Source organism: Malania oleifera, chromosome 8 (genome assembly GCF_029873635.1).
Source record: "Malania oleifera isolate guangnan ecotype guangnan chromosome 8, ASM2987363v1, whole genome shotgun sequence".
Lineage (NCBI taxonomy): Eukaryota > Viridiplantae > Streptophyta > Magnoliopsida > Santalales > Ximeniaceae > Malania > Malania oleifera.
The window spans coordinates 95,519,227-95,536,227 of NC_080424.1; the positions used below are offsets into that span (position 1 = coordinate 95,519,227).

At 35.4% G+C, this 17,001-nt stretch overlaps 2 non-coding genes across 2 annotated transcripts; both read right to left on the reverse strand.

Annotated features, from left to right (window-relative positions):
* Positions 1 to 3,539: 3,539 nt before the first annotated feature.
* LOC131163232 (small nucleolar RNA R16) lies at positions 3,540 to 3,621 on the reverse strand. The gene has a single exon (XR_009139008.1). It is a non-coding gene; the product is annotated as a small nucleolar RNA R16 (small nucleolar RNA).
* Positions 3,622 to 4,137: 516 nt separating this feature from the next.
* Positions 4,138 to 4,226, reverse strand: LOC131163231 (small nucleolar RNA R16). Its single transcript, XR_009139007.1, has one exon. It is a non-coding gene; the product is annotated as a small nucleolar RNA R16 (small nucleolar RNA).
* Positions 4,227 to 17,001: the final 12,775 nt, after the last annotated feature.

Here is a 17,001-nt window from a genome sequence, read left to right on the forward strand (position 1 = left end):
GCTTTTGGTAATACTAATGTCGAATGAGAAAACCTTAGAAACAGATCAAATAATATTTTTCAACAAAATATGTTTTTTCCAAACACAGCATAATATATATTTTACAGCATTAATAATTTATCAAAATATTTTATGATTATTATCAAAATATTTTATGATTCCTCAAAACAAGCATAATTTGATGATAGTTTATTTTTTTAAAAAACTATAAATAGTACAAAAATTACATTTTCAGTATATTATAATATTCAATCAAAGCAAATGCCGTGATTATTTAGCCAACATAGATGCCATGACTATTCTACCCAACCTAAATGCTTCAATTATTCAACTAGCACAGACGCCATAATTATTCAATTATTGCAAATACCATGATTATTCAGTTGGCCCAGATGCCGTAATATTTCAATTGGTACAAATGTTGTGAATAGATTTATATGTATATAACAATTTAAACAAAAATATTATTATGTCAAATTTCACACAGGATCATGAAACAGTATATATAGTATTTATGAAATTTACTATATGATATAGAACCCTGATGGCTTAATTTAATTTTAGAGTACGATACCGTAACACACGTCTTGGATAGTGTGTGGAAGATGGGAAAAGAGGGTTAGTTACAAGAGACAAGAAAAGCTAGGGATAAAATTAGAATAACTTGAAAGGAAATAATGACTTAATAGCCCTGAATCTATCAAAAAAATGATCCATAACATAAATTAATAAAAAAAAAAATTATATAACCCACGTCACCTAGTGAGACTAAAACTCTGTATATGTAAAACAATATGATAGTACACTAAGCAGCAAGATTGAGACATAATTCAATATGATTAAAGTTTGAATAGATAGGAAAATAAAGAAACCCAGTGTTCATACAACTTTAATGGGTGCTTGCATATGCAAGACCTAGATGCATGTAGAACACAAGGGATGAGACTGATCCCCCACCAAGGAGGATATGATCAAGTTGTAAAGTTAAAAAATAATAATAATAATAATAGATCTCAAAAACAGAGAAAATTTATCCAAGATATGTGACAGAATTATTTTACACACTATATAATCAAACACTAACATTTTTCAAGGCGCAAAATTTGAAAACTTTTTAGCTCTTCTATAATAAGTTTTGAAATAAAAATTCTGGTGGAAAAATAATTCAATAATTCTTTCTCATTTATTGAAAAAAAATCATCTTTTAAAAGGGTTTGCCTGAATATTTTAGATATATCATGCATTGAGAATAGTTGTATCAGTTCATGACTGCACAATGGCGTTCAATACAGAGAGTTTTGCACAGGAACATTTACAAATGAGTATTGCACAGGAATATTTACAAGTTAAACAGATTGATGAAGAGGCCTGGAACAGGAAATTACTATGTCATCACAGAAGAATTTCAATTACTAATTCCCATCGGATGCATAGCTACGAACACAGAAAAATCTTTCCCACTGTAGCGGTCAATAAAATGGTAAACTGGCTTTGGCACACTTTTAAGAGAGCAATACACAGATTAAACATTTCGATAAAAAAAACCTGATCAAATTTGAAATAACACAATTCCATATGATAATAAATTGCCACTGAAAAAACCAAAAATTCCGAAGAGACAATCTAACATCTGAAGAAATGTGCAGGGATAAATACAATGGCATAAAGTGAAATAAAGTAGAATTGTAAAATTGTTTACATTTCAAATTGCAACATAAACCAGAGTTCATCATTGTCCAACCTACATAAACAAACAAGTAAAACAAAATAATGTTTTTTCAATATGCAACTTTAATTCTGCTCAGAAGAAGCACAACAAATCATAGACAATTTTCATATGTCCAGACATAATTTAGCAAATTCATCACTGCAGGAGAGCTTGACCCAAATAGAAAAATAAACTTCAAAACTTGAATTTAAGTTTGGATGAATTTAAACAAATTTCAATACAATTTTATATCACATTTTATCCAAGTCCATGCAAATCCAAATTCTGAATATGTAGGGTCAGTCTATTCTAAATTTCCAATTGACCAAGGAAAAGAATGAGCATAGTGTAACAAGTTAGGGTATGCTATATTGCTTGAAAATGAAATCATAACAATAAAGCAGAATATAATCCAAATACTGGGTTAGGAAATATCATATTTCTTCTAGTTTAACCTCAATGTCATATTGTCATTAACTGAAGATTCCACTAATTTACTAAATAGGAACCAAAAATCAATGGAACATCCTAGATACATTCCCTAGCATCTTAAAGTTAACTCAGCAGCTTACAAAAGAAAACTCCAAGAACTCCACAAGATACCATGAGCAGGGCAGAAGAAAAATTTTGGAGCCAAAACACTTTTAGGGTACCAAATTTAGTTTGAGCAAAAAGACAAAACAAAATGCAAGAGACTTCCATTTTACATGTTTAATTCTGCTCAGAAGAAGCATAAAAAATCATAGACAATTATCATAAGTCCAGACATAATTTAGCAACTTCATCACAGCAGGAGAAAGTTAAACGGCTATAACAAACAACCTTACTAAAAGTTTCTAACAATGTCCCAGACTCTACATATGTTGATGTTACAAATTAGATTCTCAAAAAAAATGAAAAGGACATGACAGGAATGGTCTAAAGAAACTAACCTATCAAACTTATAACAGTTATATTTTTGCAGAGCATCTCAGAGATAATCCACAAGTGGATATTTGCAGACAATCAACACGGCATCAGGTTCTGACCGCCCGTCTGCTTTTTCTCATCATTGAAATTATGTTAGATGTCCACAAACTTTGGAGAACGCTATAAAAAGAGTTTGGGTAAACCAAGATGAAAGAAAGACTACAGTGACTTATCAAGGGTAGAACAAATTCAAATAACAAATAACAAATTAATATCAAACACTACCCCCAAGTTGAAAGAGTCCTTAAATTTGAATTTGCATTTGAATAAGATATAATATAAAATTATACTGAAACTTATTTAAATTCTACCAAATTCCAAATCCATTCATGCTCAGACACCAAGTAACATTTAGTTCACCAACTGTCATTTCTTATGAATAAAATGCAATCACATTAAATACAAAATAAATTTTATAGGGATTTAATACTTGACAAAAGAATAACTCATGCAAAAGTCATTCCACTCAACATGAAATAGAATATAAATAGACATTCCCACAGTAAAATTTAGGAACAGCATTTTCAAATCAAGGCATAAAAACCTTTGAACAGAGAGCTGAATAAACTCGATGAACAAAACTTGTCAAAAGCAAAAAGAACAAATGATAAAATCTACCAAAAAGTAAGTCTTATTTTCTTTATTTTCTCCTACAGTTTCAGTCTCTAGTATCTTATCCAATTCACTGTATGCTCGAGACAAATATCAAACAAATTTTTCTATGTCCTGCTTTGACGAATAGTTTTCTAAATCAGCAAAAACACGCTGTCAAAAAACAGAATCATGTTAACAATCAGTGGAACCAGAAAATAAGAAGGGTTGTAGTCAACACAAATTATCAGTGCGATGGATGTTGACACTCAATGGCATCAGATAATAAGCGGAGTTGTTGTCAACAAAAATTATCAGAGTGTAGGATAAGATCGTCTTCATCACTTGCCAAATTGTGCGAGGGGAAAATAAAGATGATAATGAATTCAAAATCACATAGTGAGAAATCTAAAAACAGCAAGCTAGGCAATAGAAACAAGCTGAAATTAGCAGCAAGCTCTGGAAGTTCTGCTTCAACTCTCAAAGTGAAATAATAATAGATTTACTAGCATGAGAAGACATTTACGATCTGCAACAAACAAAAAAAATTGGAACCATTGCAGCCTTCTCCAGCATAACCAATTACAGAAACTTAATGAAAGTTGAACTAATCCCATGTCGAAATGAGTTTTATACACTAATCTACAAATCATGGCCAAAAGTGGATATCTAATCAAAGCAAAATATGGGTTTTGGAAAACTATAATAATTATATAAAATCCAACAATTTTTTGAAAAATAGTTGCTACTAGATGAAACAACAGCGACGAAGAGCAGTTAAAAGTAACAAGAAAAACACCATGGGAAAAAAATATGGAAAGATAGAAAAGACCATTATCGACAAATAGGAGAGACGTAACAAAACATTGGTTGGCATCAGATAATAAGCGGAGTTTGTAGTCAACAAATTTCATTTTTTCAGTGTGTAGGATAAGATTTATCTTCATCATGTGCCATACCATGGAGAGAAAAAAATTCAAGGACTTTTTTTCAAAAAAAAAAAACGAAAAAGAAAAGGAAAGGAAAAGGGCAGAGGGAAATCACATCGAGAGAGGAAGAGTTTCGGAAGGACCATTTGACACCAAGGCCATATAAAAGCTCGGCAATGGGCTGGTAAGCCAACCTTTCGCTCTCTGCATCCGTTGTATCTCCAAAGCCCCTAATCTTGAAAGACAATGAGAAGGTAAATAGATGCAACCCTGAGCTATCTCCATATGCAAAACACACTCACGCGATGATAGATCAGAAAATCGGCAGAAGAATTTACGTAAACACAAAGAAACTATTAAAAGACGGAGAGGGAAGGGGAGGGAAGCTCAGCGGCTAGTGCAAAGGATCGAGCGCTTAAATAGGGTTTACGCGATTAGGGTTTCTGCCATACGCTTTGCATCATCGCTCTTGCCAGCGGCGGAGAATACAGGGGCCATGGGCCGTAGTGGTTGCCGACAGCTTGCGTTATGGCCATTTGGGCCTCAAGTTAACAAGCCCAACATCCAACCCCGTCAAATAAAATGTTAGGCCATGTTTGCAATATGAATTTGAATTTGTTGGATTTATAAGAAATTAAACATAATTTTATATTATACTATATATAAATTTATATAAATCTATATTTAAATATAAGGTATTAATTTCATACTCTCAAACATAAGATAACTATATTTTTAATTCCTATTCAAAATTATGTAGAGAGGCCTTTATTTTCATGGCTTAGCTAAATTATGTTAAACAAAGTATTCTCAACATATGTTTAATATGACAATATTTATCAAAAATAAATTATTTTTAAGATATGAATTTTGGATATTCTTTGTTCAGAATGATAAATGGCTTAATATGTGTGTATGTGTGTTAGTGGCGAGAACGCTATTTTTGGATGATTGTTGCTCATTTTTAATACAAGCAATTGGTTATATTTTATTTTAATACATGCTTAGAATTTTTTTTTTTTTTTTTTATAACTCAAATTTCTAATGTAGATGAGTCATTTTAATTCTTCAAACAACACCAAATCAGGAGAGGATGTGGCTGGCCCCATAGATCCCCCCGGGGATAAATCAAATATTGACCTTCATGAGGAATTGAACACAATACATGTTATAATCAATAGTTTTGTAGCATAAAAAATTTTAGCATTCCTATATTTGATCCTTGTTTATTTTGGAATTAAATAATGTTTTATTGTTTGTTTCGAACAATTAAATATTTTAATGCAAAAAAAGGCTAGATGAGTATAAAATCAAGAAAATGCATTGTTAAAATTTAATTGCATTATTAATTATAATATGTACGCCCATTTAGCTCCTCGCGGAGTATAGCTCACATCCAAACATCTGATTAGGGGACGGGGCAACGCCCATGAAGCTCTAGCAATAAGGGAATGCTTGCTAGGCTATATGCCTATGGGTGTAGGATCCTTTGAAAAAGCGCGAGCTGACTCAGAGACTTGGGACCTTGGCTTAGCAACGAATGAAGGTAATATTTTAGCCACATTTCAAACCTAGCCCCGAGAAGGGAATCCTTCAGCGCCGAATGAAGAGTTGGTGCTTTTTCTCTTCTCCTATTGTGGCTCACAGTGGCAAAACAAAATAAATCCTAACTCCATTCTTCAGCAAAGCAATTTGGTCGGTGCGGGCAAGGTCGTACGGTACTAATGATTTATTTTTTAGACACCCCACTTTGTCTAGGACTTATATAATAAAAATTAGACAAATTTTCTTTTTTATTTCATAAAATGAGAAAATACAAGAAAAATAAAAAATGCAAGAAATTGAGTTTTTTTTTTTTTTTTTTGCATTGAAAATAAAAAAAAATAGAAAAGGGAAAAAATAATGAAATAAAATAAGAAAGAAGGTCAAATTCTCCAATTCCATGCCAGCACTTGCACACACACAAAAGAATAACAATTAGGAAATAAAAAATAAAAACTAATTGATATGATTGATCACCTTAAATTGGATAATCAATTTGATTAACAAATTTGTTTTAAATTTGATTGATTAATTTAAAATTGATTGATCAATCAAATTTAGTCCAAATTGCTTCTTTTAGACCTATAAATAGGGGCCTTCTAAGGGTGAAAAGGACACACAGACAGTCATACAGACAATTAAGAGTGGGAGATGGGAAACTGAGAGTTTGAGAGAGTTTGGATTGCTAAAAGATTGAGTTGCCTGAGATCAAAGAAATGAAGGAAGATTGCAGATTGAAGATTGAAGGGTTCAAATTGCAACAATGGCTTGGAAAAGAGAAGTTCAAATAAAAAAGGACAAAGATGTGGACCTGGAAGGCAAGTACAATAGAAAGAAATTCAAGAGATTCAGAGTGGAGAATTTTGAAAACTGAGGTTAAGTATGGTTTGATTTTGCAAATCCTTCTTGAATTTGAAATTTTTGTAGTTGATGTTTAAACTCAAATAATTTTCTTAAAATTTAGACTAAATTTTGAATACCTAACCCATCGACCGGAATTCAACCTGTTAACTTGAATTCAATCATTGATCCGAATCCAACCCATTGATTTAGGTCCATTGACCTTTGACCCTAACGCATAGCCTATTTGTTTAATTTCAAAATCCAATTGGGTCTGGAACAGTTTAAGCCCAATTGAGAATTTCAACTAGCCCAAGCCTAATCCAATGTTTAGTTAAAACCAAAGCCCAATCTTGTGTTTAGTTAAAACCAAATCCTAATCCAGCATTTAGTTAAAACCAAAACTCAATCCAAAATTTAAACCCAATCCAAAATTTAATTAACCCGAAGACCAAATCGGTTCGGCTTAAACTAAACCACCTGGTTCAAGCCCAAATCAAATCCTAACCCTTAACATGAGTTAGAACCAAGGTTAATTAACCCTTAAACATTGTCTGGATCCTATGAAAATCTAAGAAAACAAATCAAGAAAAAAAATCCCAAAAAAAATGAAAGATCAATAAGAAAATTATTTATCTCTATAAGTTAGGTTTCAAAATCCTTCGTTTTTGCTTTTTGACTTAAGACTTGCAAAGGGAAAATCAAAGAGAGATCAAATTAGAAAGATTGAAGGAGATCTGCGAAGAGAGAATCAAATAGAGATCAAATTAAAAAAAAAATCGAAGGAGACCTTGTAACAACCCGAGATTTCTACCATTTTTTTTTATATCTCTGATACCATGATATAATAAAAATAAAGTCAACTCGGACCCAAGGTGGAGTACCGAGGATACCCTTGTTCATATTCACATTTTATCTATGAAGCGGAAAATATAACACACCTAAACTTTATATACAATACCAGAGTGCTAGAGTCTCAAAAATATATATACATACTTCCCAAAAATTCATCAGAAATCCCCAGCATTAAACAAACATAACCCCAGTCCCCCCAACAAAAGACATACCCTGTAATCCTGAAGCTACAACTCTACTATCTCGAAGCTCGCTCCGCTTGGCTACCTGGATTACCTGAAATGTTTAAGATTCTTGGGGTGAGACACCTCTCAATAAGACATAATAAGTTAACGCCAGTGTGTGGCATATGAGTTTTACACAAATAACATAACTGTTAATTTAAACTGTAACTAAGATAGCAGTTAAATGTAAATACGTATCATAACTCACACTTATACCATTTAGAATACATCTTTTCTATTAGAACGTACTTTTAAATGTAATTCATAGTTTCTGTTCTTGTAAATCTACATATATGTATATAATTGTGAAAATTTTCTCGGATGGATAATTGTAATCATGAATTAACCCAGTATGATCGGGTTGTGCGGCCCGTGGGCTGGACTTAACTATGATTGACCTACCATGTTAAGTCAAACTATAACTCGTCTGTAGTACGATTGACCTACTCAACCTGGTCTAGACTGCCAGAGAGCTCCTTTATTCTTCACTGAGGCACAATTGACTGCCATTACCACACTCTATCTGAGATGTCTGGTTGCACTATTTATATTGTATTATCTATGGTACCGTGCTCTGTGTTCTGTTTTGGTCCATCAAGGTTTTGATACTGTATAATACTATTTCTATATATTACTGTTTTACCATGATTCTGTAATAACAAAAATATCATGGTTTTGTAAAAGCTTTAATATCAGCGTTCTGTAAAAGCTTTAATATCATGGTTCTGTAAAAGCTATACAAAAGTCTGTATCAAATTTCTGTACTAAAACTAGTATTTCTCATGCCACAAAATTTGAGTAATGCTTATAATACTATATTCTGTATGGGAAAACTGTATTTTACTACTATATAGGAAAATTATATTTTCTTGTAATGCCCCGACCCTTAATACGGCCTTAGAGTGCTACTATACATACATAATCTATACAAATCCTGATAACATACATATCTACCTGCCCTAAACAGGGACATACGGGTATTTCATAATGATCTGTACTCTCATATATTGCGGAAAACATAAATATTCATATGGATTCTAATAGACATGCCAGAGTAACTAACTATTCCTTACATACATTCATTTGTACATAAAACATAAACTGTATCACATTCCCAAAAAGCCAACTAGGCTGACAACCCAGTACTCATACAAAAACTTACGCTAACTAACAAGACCCTACGCTCCACAGCCTCTCTAGCCGACTAGGGCCGATTTCCTGTAACTCTTGAAAACAAGGTTGTAAGATTAGGGTGAGACACTTCTCAGTAAGGAGGAAAGTATTACATCAGTGCGTGACTGTACAGTTATATTCTTATTTGAAAATGGTTACATAGATTGCACATTCTCAATACTGTAATGTATATATATATTACATATATAACTCCCTGATAATATAAAACCCAGCATTGTTACAAGTGAGAGTTCCCGAGGTTAGGGTAGGGTACAGGCCCATACACTGTACAATCCCTTTGCCCGGTACTCAGACCTGTGACTCTGCCCAATAAAGCCTTTAAATCATGTATATGCATATTTAGAACACCATCCAGCTCGAAACTGTCATAATTATGCCAGTAACTCCCCGTGGTAAGGGTTATGCAATAAGAAAACACTGATCGAGCCTTGTACGTATAGGCATCAACAGGCATCATAACATACTGCAGTCCAACTTGGCCATCACCACCCCGATCCCTTTTGACTAGTGGCCCTTCTTACCAAGCCTACTACTAGGTACCCACATTGAACAAAAACTACGTGTGGTTGCACTGTACCTTTGTTTTGGCAACGGTACCGAGCCTACATAATATAAACTTTTTAAGGCTTCATATACTATTGAGACAAGTTACGGTCCCAATATCATATATACAATTTACATTTAAAACATAATAACCTGTGCAATTCCAGTATTTTCACAATCTCATTCATGCATACTTTCATTCATACTGTGGTAAAAATTGGCTCATAACCTCTCGGTTTTACCCTTTTCTCATACTTGGCACGGTATCTAACCGGCACCTGTTTTCTACATTTTTTGATAATCACTTGGAACCTTAGTCACTATAGTTCATATACATACATCTCAAATCAATATAGATTCAATTCATATCATACGTCACACTTATTTGATCATATATATACATTTCATATAAATTGGTTCGTAAAATATCATTTCTGTTGCTATTAAGAGTTTCAAGCACCTCCTACTTTAGTTTTAGCGCAAATAACATAGTTTAAGAAATCTGGAGATCATACACCAAAAATCTCATTTTTGCCAAAACCGTAAAATCATGAAAAATCATAAGAATCGACATTTATACCTGGTAAAACTTTGCAAATAAGTAGTTAATAAGTACATATGAATATAAGCTACATATCCTGTGGTTTCTTTTTCTAAAAATAACTGATGTAAACAAATCCCCTTACCTTTATCCCGAAAATCCTCAAAACGATGATTTGATCTAATATAACTGTAGAGTTTTTCCTTCTAATCCATGCAGGAACCTCTGATCGTTGAAACAGATGACGAACGGTGAAAAATCGTAGAGAGAGAGAGAACTCACTGGTTCTAAAGAGAGAGAGAGAGAGAGAGAGAGAGCTTTTAGGTTTTCTTCACCCTTAAGTAGTGAAAAATGATATTTATAGGGCCTTTAACCGAGTCAAATTCGTCAACGAGACGACGCCTTCATTGACGAGCTAGCCACTTAGTTCGTGGACGAAGCTATACCTTCGTCAACAAACCCCATCCGGATATTTTTTTTGGTTCGCTTGGCATTTCTTCATCGACGATGCTTTGAATTTCGGCGACGAAGAACTGAAAGGACTTCATCGACGAACATACTGCCTTCATCGATGAACCCTGCTGTAATTCCCTTTTTACCCCTTTTTATTTATTTTACGGGTTTAGGTCTCTACAATCTCCCCTCCTTATAAAAGTTTCGACCTTGAAATTTGCTAATAGATACTACTCATATTCTATACTTACGACTTAGTCCTATTAAAGAGTTGTCAGCCACCCACATAGTGGCTGCAACCCAAGTTTATTACATGCCCTCACATATGGCGGAGGAATACCGTGATTACAACATAATACTTCGGAAAATTACAATATACATACAAACTCCCCCAAAGTCGTACATACTTTACTAAACACACATACATTTACTTACATATCCTTCTGCTTACCTATATATCTCTAATTATCTCTGAATAAGTGAGGGTACTTCTAGCATATCTCGGACTTTAACTCCCATGAAGCTTCCTCCACTGCATGGTTACGCTATAATACCTTCACTAGCGCTTTTCTTTAGTCTGCAACTGCTGAACTTTTCGATCTAATATCTGTACTGGTACCTCCTCGTATGATAAAACATTACTGATCTCTAAAGGTTCATAACTCAGCACGTGTGATGGATCTGACACGTACTTCCTCAACACTAACACGTGGAACATGTCATGGACTTTGGATAGTGTTGGGGGTAATGCCACTCGATAAGCAACCGAACCTATCCTTTACAGGATCTCAAAAGGCCTGATATACCAAGGACTTAACTTCCTCTTTTTCCCGAATCTCATCACCCCTTTCATCGGAGCGATCTTCAGGAATACCATATTTCCTACCTCTAACTCTAGCTCTCGTCGGCGAGTATCTGCATAACTCTTCTGCTGACTCTGAGTTGCCTTAATTCTCTCCCTAATCAACTCGACCTTTGCAAAGGCCTGCTGAATCAGTTCTGGACCCAGTATCTACTACTCACCTACCTGATCCCAGTACAACGGAGATCGACACCGACGACCATACAATGCCTCGTAAGGTGCCATCTCTATGTTGGCCTCGTAACTGTTGTTATACGTGAACTCAACCAGCGGTAGATACTGTATCCAACTATCCCCGAAATCCAGTACACAATCTCGCAACATATCCTCTAGTGTCTATATGGTCCTCTCAGACTACCCATCCGTCTGCGGGTGGAAATACATACCAAATGTGAGCTACTATCCTAAGGCATCCTGTAGACTTTTCCAAAAACGAGACACAAAATGTGGATCTCGATATGAAACAATAGAAATAGGGACACCATGGAGTCGTACAATCTCCTGCACATATAACTCAATCAGCCGATTTAGAGAATAGCTTACTCTAATTGGAATGAAATGTGCAGTCTTTGTCAGTCGATCAACTGCAACCCATATATCATTCTGTCCATGCACCGCCGCAGGTAACCCCGTCAAAAAATCCATTGAGATGTGCTCCCACTTTCACTTGGGGATGTCAAGTGGTTGAAGTGGTCCTGCTAGCCTCTAATGCTCTACCTTGACCTGCTGACATGTCAGGCACTGCTCTACGAATCAGGCGATCTCTCTTTTCATGTTCGACCACCAGAAAGATTCCCTTAGATTTTGGTACATCTTCGTACTGCTAGGATGTATAGTGCAGAGCGAACGGTGTGCCTCCTCTAGAATGGCCCATTTAATCCCGACGTCATCTAGTATACATACCCTATTATGGAATCTCAAAATCCCATCACCAAAAATACTGAAATCCGACTTTAACCCACTATAAACTCCTTCCATAACCTCAACTAGCTCTGGATCTTCCTTCTGAGCTGTTTAGATCTTCTCCTGTAAGGTCTGTTATACCACTACGCTCGCAAGAACAACCTGATGTTTTCCATCCACTACCTCCAAGCCCAACCTTTCCAGGTCTATACAAATTTGATGCTGAACTCCTACTGCAGAGACTGATGCATCCACAGACTTCCGACTCAGAGCATCAGCTACCACGTTTGTTTTTCCTGGGTGATAGCTAGTAGTACAGTCGTAGTCCTTTATCAGCTCAAGTCACCTATGCTGCCCCATGTTCAGCTCTTTATGAGTGAAAATGTACTTAAAAATTTTGTGATCAGTAAAAATCTCGCACCTTTCACCACACAGATAGTGTCTCCAGATTTTTAATGCATATACTACAGTTGCCAATTCCATATCATGTGTCAGGTAGTTCTTCTTGTACTCTTCAAGTTGACGAGAAGCATAAGTAACCACTCTGCCTTGCTGCATTAGAACACAGCCGAGACCCTTCTTAGAGGCATCACTGTAGATAACAAATCCACCATCCCCTGATAGAATGGTCAGAACTGGAGCAGTAACTAGTCACTATTTCAGCTCTTGGAAACTCAGCTCGCACTCATCATTCCAATCATACCTCATGTTCTTCCTCATGAGTTGTGTCAATGGATCTGCTAAACTGGAGAACCCTTTTTCAAAATGATGGTAGTAACTTGCAAGACCAAGAAAACTTTTGACCTCCTGAACATTCTTCGGTCTCGCCCAGTCCACTACTACCTCTATCTTATTTGGATCCATTGATACTCCTTCTTTGGATACTACGTGCTCTAGAAATGCAATCCGTTCCAGCCAGAACTCGCACTTCTTCAGTTTAGCGTATAAGCTCTTATCCCTGAGCACTTGTAATACCAGTCTCAGATGAACTTCATGCTCTGCAACACTCCTAGAATACACTAGGATGTCATCAATAAATATCACGATGAACTGGTCTAAGTATTCGTGAAAGACCCTGTTCATTAGATCCATAAATGTTGCAGGTGCATTAGTTAAGCCGAATGTCATAATCATAAATTCATAGTGGCCGTATCGAGTTCGAAAAGATATTTTCAAAACATCCTCCGTTTTCACCTTCACTTGGTGATACCCAGACTCTAAATCGATCTTAAAGAAGATCTACGTGCTTTGAAGCTGGTCAAATAGATCATCGATCCTAGGTAACAAGTATTTGCTCTTTATCGTTACCTTGTTAAGTTCTCTGTAATCGATGCACATCCTCATTAACCCATCCTTCTTTTTCACAAATAGCACTGGTGCTCCATAAGGAGAAACACTCGGTCGAATGTACCCTTTATCTAGCAGCTCCTGAAGTTATTCTTTCAACTCTCTCAGTTCAGTTGGAGCCATATGATACAGATCTTTTGATATCGGTGTCGTACCTAGAGCTAATTTTATACCAACTCCACCTCACGATTTGGAGGTAATCCCGACAAACCCTCTAGGAACACATCTGGAAACTCACACACAATGGGAATCTCCTCAAGTTCACATTCCCCTACTGGCGTTTCTTTCACAAATGCCAGATACCCTTGGCATCCCTTCAAAAGTAATCTCCTAACCTGTAAAGCTAAAAGGATTGTTGGCCTTACAAGGCTTAACATCTTGTTTTGATGCTAATAAACAAGTAGAACTTGACATGCTTTGTTTAAGTGATGTATTTTCAGGACTCAATGATGAATGCGTTAAAGAATTCATGAAAGCTTGTACTTCAAAGAAGAATAATTATATCAAAACTTGAGGCATGGATTAAAACTTGAAGATCATGAGAGCATTGATATTAAAGAAAAAGTTTCAAGAATGAAAGCTCAAGTGATCAACATGGAAAGTTCAAATAAAGATGAAGCAAGCATAAAGACCTCAAGGGATTCAAGAATTGAAAATTTGAAAGAGTCTAGGAAATTTCATGTAAGTACTTCAAAAAATTTCAATATGGATGCATGAAGCTCTTAGGTAAATTTATTGGACCTAGATACCTTTGAACATACTTGGAAAATATTTCTATAAGGTAAAAAATAGTTTCAAAAAGGTTAGAATCATTTTTGGAATGAAAAGTACCAAAAAGAGGATTTCTTAAATGCTGTCATTTTTTCTACATCTGCATTGATGTACATTTTTCTCCGTCAACTGATCTTTATTTTAAAATGTGTTAAACATGTAAGTTTTAGGATTTTCCATTAGATTTCATTTGACACCAAGATCATAAAATTTTGAGTTATAAAAATATGACCAAAATACTGAAGGGTGCTCGAAGTTGACAGCATGACAGACGACTGTCAAGAACTTGACAAACGACTATCCGTGTAAAATGAGATGTCTGTGCATGTTTGGATAGAAGAATCACACCCTACTGCCCCTTTAATTTAACTGGACAAATGACTACCAAAAATGGACAGTCATCTGTCACGCGGCTATTTTGAATTTTTCATAACGGTCAAATTTTTTAAATGGGGTTGTTTGGGGCTCAAACTTTGTGAAAACTTGGGGAATACTCCAAGACACTTGGGGATCAAGTTACATACCTTTTAAAATCTATAAATAAGCCTCAAAGATCATTGAATCAATGTACCAAGAATTCAAGTCAGCAAAAATTCAAAAGCTTTCTCAATTGCTCTCAAATTCTCAAGGCTTTCTCTTGCTCTCAAGCTCACATATTGTGCATGAATTCAAATGAGTTTTAGCTTATCTTCTTCCATCGGAATTGTACTACAAATTCTAAATCTTTCAATCATTGAAAGAATTAATTAGCGATATACTTCATTGAGCTTCAAGTTATATTCCATATTGTGATTTACTTTGAAGTATATTAGTTATGCTATAATTGTTGTACTAACCAGCTCTTTGAGGAGCAAGTTCTTTGTACGCATCTATTTGATTTGTATATTGTAGATTGATGATTCCAAGGGTTGTTTGGATTGTTGGCTAAGCAAGGGGATATTGCTTAGAGAGGCGGGCTCTAACCTAGTTAAGGAGTGACCGAACGAGAGGATCTAGCCCTAACCAAGGAGTGTTGTAAAGGTATTGTTCCGCCCGTCAAACGAATAGGTTTAGTGAATCCTTTAGTGGTTTGCCAAAGGTGAGGACGTAGGTTGGGTATAAGACGAACCTCGTAAAAATCTCTATCTCACTCTTTCTTTCCCTACTCTTTATTTTCAATACATATTTAAATTGCGTGGTTGGTTTAAATTGGAAATCATATATACTACGTATATTTGGAAATCAAGTAAACTTGAAGTCTAATTTTGATTTGGATTGCGAAAACCGAAAGGGAGTACGTTGATTAAACCATATTTTGCGGAAACCATACGGGAGTACCTTACTTGGTTAAAAATCCCAAAGATAAATTAACTAAGAGTTTATTTGGATTTTGAATATTGGGAAACGTGTTGGATTCTATATTACACATCATATTAAAGAGGCAAATCCATTCATACAGGGCTTTATATCAGCAAGAATAACATTTCATATATACGGGGCTTAATTCAATTTTATATCCAAGGCTGACAATATAAGCTATATTGTGATTGAATGATATTAAGTGGTTTGTGTTTATATTCCAAAGAGTACTGAAGCTTTCATAAAAAGTGTTGTAGTTAACTTATACTTGACAAATCATTTGGTTGTTTGATTTAAACATTGTGCTTGATTGGTTTGGTTAAATGATTGATTATTTGTTTGGCTAAGCAATAGTGTTGTTGATTGGACAAGAAAATCTAAGTACTTTTGTGATTAAAAGAGTTAAACAAACAAGTCAAGAATTGTTTAAAATAAATTAAAAGAAAGTTTTAAAATCCAATTCACCCCCCTCTTGAGACTACACTTTACTTTTCAAGGATCCGTGGTGCGAAGTGCACACACGACCCTAAGAATCTGTATTCCTACTTCCCTGGAGGTCTAAACACCACTTCTCTCCTGTGGCAATCGATACTGACATAACTGGTAGACAACCAGTCCATACCCAGAATAATATCGAAGTCATGCATATAAAACACCATAAGACTAACTAGTAGTACTCTCTCCTGAATTTCTACTGGAAAGTCACGGATTACCCTACTACATACGACTACCGCCTCTGAAAGCATATCCACTACCAGTTCATAATCTAACTATTGAGTCTCAATGCCACACAGTTTTACAAATCCTAGAGAGATAAAGGAATGTGTTGCATCCAAGTCAAATAGTATAACAACTTTATTGGAAAACACGTAAATGGTACTTGTGACAACATCTTCTGCATTCTCTACATCACTAGGAGTTAGGGAGTATACCCTAGCCTAGGCTGAAACCCCCAGTTGACCACCCCAATGTGCCTGAGAGCCTCCTTTATACGGCTGTTGTGGAGCTCCGCTGTTCATCGACATGCAACAATCTTTCTTCTAATATCTCATCCTACCACAATGAAAACAAGCTCCATAACCCAACAAATACTTCCCTGAGTGAGGTCTCTCACACTTGGAACAAGCCGGAGTAGTTACAGTACTCTGAGAAGCACCACCACTGTTCTTCTTCTAGTGGCCCTGCTTTGCCCCTCCATAAGAACTAGAAGGTGCAGGTCTCTTCTTTGGAACCTGAACCTCAAGGTCCTCCTGCAAACTCTCCTCTACTATTGTGGCTTTGTCAACTAGAGTGACACAGTCCTGCATCTGCCATATCACAGTCTGCTTCCTGATCTCCTTCTTCAGGCCCCTCTAAGTTTTCCAAGCCTTCTTTACCTCGTTTGGAATCAT